Source organism: Triticum dicoccoides, chromosome 7A (genome assembly GCF_002162155.2).
Source record: "Triticum dicoccoides isolate Atlit2015 ecotype Zavitan chromosome 7A, WEW_v2.0, whole genome shotgun sequence".
In the NCBI taxonomy this organism is placed as follows: domain Eukaryota; kingdom Viridiplantae; phylum Streptophyta; class Magnoliopsida; order Poales; family Poaceae; genus Triticum; species Triticum dicoccoides.
The window spans coordinates 129,887,642-129,892,880 of record NC_041392.1 but is presented as its reverse complement, the minus strand read 5'-3'; the positions used below and the strand labels follow the sequence as shown (position 1 = coordinate 129,892,880).

The 5,239-nt window shown below is 39.7% G+C and overlaps 1 long non-coding RNA gene across 1 annotated transcript; it reads left to right on the top strand.

Moving 5' to 3' along the window:
* The first annotated feature begins 208 nt into the window (after positions 1–208).
* LOC119328796 lies at positions 209–1,367 on the top strand. The gene is made up of 3 exons (XR_005159157.1): positions 209–394; positions 602–732; positions 1,008–1,367. It is a non-coding gene; the product is annotated as an uncharacterized LOC119328796 (long non-coding RNA).
* The last annotated feature ends 3,872 nt before the right edge of the window (positions 1,368–5,239 follow it).

The window sequence follows — 5,239 nt, the reverse complement described above, 5'->3', positions numbered from 1 at the left end:
GTAGCGCTCGGTACATGGAAACGCTATCCATGCAAATCGTTATGCTCAAAACAAAAATGGGTACGTAGATAACCCATGATTCTAGGAGATCGTTGTTTCCTTCTGATCGTTAATTGCGACCTTTTTTTTGGCGACCTTTTATTATAACAAAGATCTCTACCATCCCTAGTTTCATATTTATCTTTTTCATTGGAGCCCATCACTTCGATCTCACGAATTCGTGAACCGCGAGCGCCGCCGCCGCTGACAAACTCCTTGACTCTCGTCTCCAGGTGCTAAACTCACTCACGCATGGCTAGAACACACCTTCAAGCGTCTCCCATCAGAGGATAATCCACTCCCCACTGCGTCATCATTCAGCGCCGGTTCTTCGATCGACCTACGTCAATCCAAGGTATGCCATGTTACCATTCCGAAATTCAGCCACTTCCGAAATATACATGATCGCCGCCGTACAATAAAACTCAACAACTTGTACAAATAATTAGTTGGACCAATCATGAATGATTAGCTTCTAGTTTATAGTATCATGGTATATATTAATTTTGAAGACGAAGGCTTCTTAGATTTGATTGAAATATTTATGTACGAATTTTTGCAGGACATTGGTGACCATTTATCTTCATTTGAGTTTAGAACTCTCATGGATTGTCTTATATGATTGCATCTGCATTCATACACATCAATGCAAATTCAAGATCTTTGGATTCCTACGAAATTAAGAAAGTCATGGTATGTATCATATATTTCCTAAATTTTTTGTGCATTTTTTAGAATCAATCATTCCAAAAAGCTATGTGTTTTGTGAAAACTGGCCTACAAATTAAACAGGGAGAAATGATTGTATAGGTTTATGCGTGCAAAGAATGCATCTCCGGTTAATATTAAGGGCCCTTAAATTTTAGTTTCGCCCAGGCCCCCAAAATCTCAGGACCGGCCCTGCTACTTAAGCATTATCTCTTACACTTACTACTACTCTATTATCTAACATTACATTGTTAATTTAGGTCTGCGGCGCATCAAAGTCATTTTCATGGGACTTCATTTGTTTACCGAGGAGCCTTTGGGTCCGGCTGGCTTTGCATCTCACTCACATCACATGAGCCACGTTCTCCGAATTCATAGTGACCACACTCCCTATTTTATACGGCAATCAGTTGCCATAGTTGACCTCCACTTGTGCTTAACCCCAGATGGAGCAGTTGGATGCAGATATTTGATCGGCTCGTGTCTAGTGTACCAGGAGACAGGGTAACATGGATTTAAGGACACATCGATCGGATCACCTGGCTGTACTACCACACTGGATATCATAGCATGTACCACTGGACTCCAAACTTGATTTTTCTTTTCTGCGGCGAACTTCAAGCTTGATTAATGGAGAACAACATTGTACTCATTTCTAAAATGACTGATTAACCGCTCCCACTTCGCTGATCTAGAAAATGTCCTTCGATAGAGACAACGATCACTCCTGTCTAAAGTATATGTGTTCAAAGTAGTGTCGAGCTTTCATAACTTTTTATCTTTATTTCAATCTGTCTGCCATGACTAGACATTAAGTATAGAATATCGCTTGACTTTGCAACTAAATTTTGTGTTCTCCCATTTTCAGGAAAAATACTACGAGCATGCTTGGTTTATTGGCGAAATTTAGGTAGCCAAAGTGTATATTTCCTATTAAGGGCAGTCTCAGTGCACTGCTATCCCCGTTCGGGTTTATTGGCCCTCTTGTAGTATTTTGGGTCAACCTTTGACCCTCTATAAAACCAACAAAATATAAATTATAAGATACAAAAGGTTTTTTTTACAGGACGATATAAAATTTATATTGTTGGATATGTATGTGAAGGAGCTTTCCAGTAGTATAATATTTATGACAATTTTGCTAAAGCACATCTAGATGTGCTACAAGTATTGCACATCTAAGTCCTATGTCATTGATCTTATGTTGAGATTCGTGTAGATATTTTCTTTTTCATTTTTCTCTTTCTCTCTATGCTTAATTCACTCACTTAGATGTGCAATAACTAGAGCACATCTAGATGTGCCCTAGACACACCCTATTTATGACATATAGTAGTTTACACTTTATTGGTTAAACTATGGTCAAATTTTAGCTCAAAATAAGAGGGCCATGACTAATAAATCTGGACGGAAGTAACATATCTTAAGTTATATTACTAGCAATTCAGTGCACTATATATCTTAGTGTTGTACTCCCTTCAGACAAATATATAGGGTCCATTTTTCTAGGTGGTCTTGGAGCATTGATAAGGTTAGTAAATAGATGCAGAAATCCTGCTAAAATAACTGTAGCAATAGGTGAATAACTAAAAGTACTACTACAAATGTAACTGTGTTCTCAATTAACTTTACATTGTAGATTCCCTAAAAAAACTTTACATTGTAGATAACATAATGTCTTTCTGTAGTAGTAACAAAAATATCAACCAAAAACTACGTAGGTATGCTAGCTCCAAGTACCCCACACATATATCGTGCATAATATAAACATTAATTTAAACAATATAATTTATGAGTGACATGCATGGCTTGCTAATGTGGTATGACCGCATGATTAAATTAGTGCATAAAAATCGTAACTTGTGATTGGCATGCATAGGTGGGGTGTGGTTACATGCTTAGAGAAATGATAACATTGGAAGTGCCCTAAACAGTGAGGAGCCTCCTGGATTTTATTAAGGTAGAAATAACCACAAAAACTTCCCCCTCCCCTTGGTCTGGAATTACTTGTTGCAAAAATGGATAAAAATAAATGTATCTAGAACTAAATTATGTCTAGATACATTCATTTCTCCAACTAGTATTTCCAAACGAAGAGAGTAGAATTTATTCTGATAGGAGTTGAATTAATCTTGATGGTCACACCACAAGTCTTCATGATAGGCTACAACTCGGTTGTTTATCAATGTTTTAAGGGCATCTCCAACACCGACCCCTAAAACGGATACAATATCCATCCACAGGAGGCATGCATGGATACGGGAGGCGGTCATCCAACTGTCACCTCAAACATTGGGACACATTTTAAACAAAATTTGTACAAAACGGACAATTTTCATACAAACTAGATAATTTTCATTCAAACCGGCCCACATTCATGACATTTTTGACATATTCCATTAAACAAAAAGCATTTGAAAGTTAACGTAGTCAAAATCTTCGTCGGAATTCGTGCTCAAGGTCCTTGTTGTTTCTCATGTCCGACATCTTTGCCAGTTGTGAGCCCTGAAAAAGTGAAGTTGCGGCTCGCCGACGAGGAAGAGTAAGACATGCGAAACGAATATACCCACATGGGACACAAACTCATTTGTTTCCCATGTCATACTCTTCCTCGTCTGAGCCCGCGGAGTGGATGTCGCCGGTCGAGGTGAGGTCCACCATAGACGTGGACGGCCTGGTGCAAACAACGTGGAGCTGCCACGTGCTTGTCCATAGTCAAAGGAATATGTATATGACATGAAGAAAGCAATAGCAATAAAACTGGACGATCAACATGCTAAGCTAACGGATGGGTCATGTTCATCACATCATTCTCCTAATGATGTGATCCCGTTATCAAATGACAACTCATGTCCATGGTTAGGAAACCTTAACCATCTTCGATCAACGAGCTAGCCAAGTAGAGGCTCACTAGGGATTCAGTGTTTTGTCTATGTATTCACACATGTATTAAGGTTTACGGTCAATACAATTCCAGCATGAATAATAAACATTTATCATGAATAAGAAAATATAAAAATAACAACTTTACTATTGCCTCTAGGGCATATTTCCTTCACCTTCCTCTTCCGGGAAGCCGAACAACTCTAAAGAGAGTTGCAAATGACCAGAGCTAGAGCAAGGACAGTAGCTCCACCGGCAACATCACAAAGGACCCAAGCCAAGGCGCCGAGCAACCCATGAATGCGGCACATGAAGTTGAGGTGCGGTCAGGCAGGAAAAGGCGCGGGCACGAGAGAGGGTTTTGGGGTGGGACCGGAGTATCAAACACGTACGTGGCGGCTGTCCGGTTGTCCGCAAAGCTCCCCGTGACCAAAAGCGTCCGCAGAATGATTAGATACGATGTTGAATGACAAAATGCGTTGGGACAGCTCGTTCCGAACTTTTGCATGCGTTTTAGGTGAGCGTTGTGCGTTGTAAGTGCACTTACGAGCTAATATTCGGCAATATCAGACTTTGCCGCAATTAACCAACTTTACGAGAGATTGACAAGGCAACTTGGTAGTCAAATTATCAGTAGCCACTTTTCTTGCTAAACATTGGCATGCCAGCATCACTACATTTTCTAAGGACATTTTTAGAGAAAATATTTTAGGAATGCGTGTGGCTAGGTCTTCGTGGACTGAGACTTAACCAAATCTTAGTCAAGTGACCAGGGGCGGAGCCAGGATTTCGACATAGGGGGGGCCAAGCCAAGCTAGTCAAAAAAATCCGATGCAAAAAAATAATAACTGTTATAATATACCACTTCAAGTTATAAAATCACCACCAAATATGTAAAAAAATTTTCTAAAAAAGAAATGTATTAGCTTAAACTTACCTCTAAGATCGCAAATAAAACCACGGTCAAAAAAAGATCGCTAATAAAATGCAAAAAAGAAAATGAAAATAAATCTTAGCTGCTGATTTTATTTCGATGTAGATTAGCATGCAATGCTGTCATCTCTCATTTTACTTCTAGAACTCAAGTGCTCCGGATATGAGTTTATTCTAATGGTGTTTGACAGCGCTTTTCTGTTCATAATTGCTAAACTAAAAGTTTCAAAATTAGCATCACATGTCAGATAACAGAAAAAAAATATCTCATTAATATTTTTGACACGTACAAGATCAAAACTGAGAGAGATTAGTAGTGGTAGACCGTAATACACAGTGCTAACCTTGGGTAGTTCCGTAGTTGCCTAATTCGTTGGCTGGAGATGAGTGCAGCCATATGGATTGCTAGGTCGCCGTTGCGACACCATCGTACGATTTAAATTGATTGCGATAAGGCGGCAACAGGCGACAGAGGGAGAAGGGCGGCTGCGGCCCAAGACATTCATAATCACGGATTAATCACGGGAAAGGTACCGCACTAGACGCTAGGGCTAGGGCTAGCAAGTTTTTTTTTCTTTCTGAGAAACGCTAGGGCTAGTAGCAGCCGATGGAAACATCCAGTCATGAGTGGGCTTCCTTATGGGCCTTTTTCTTTTTTCTGCAATACAGTTGAGAG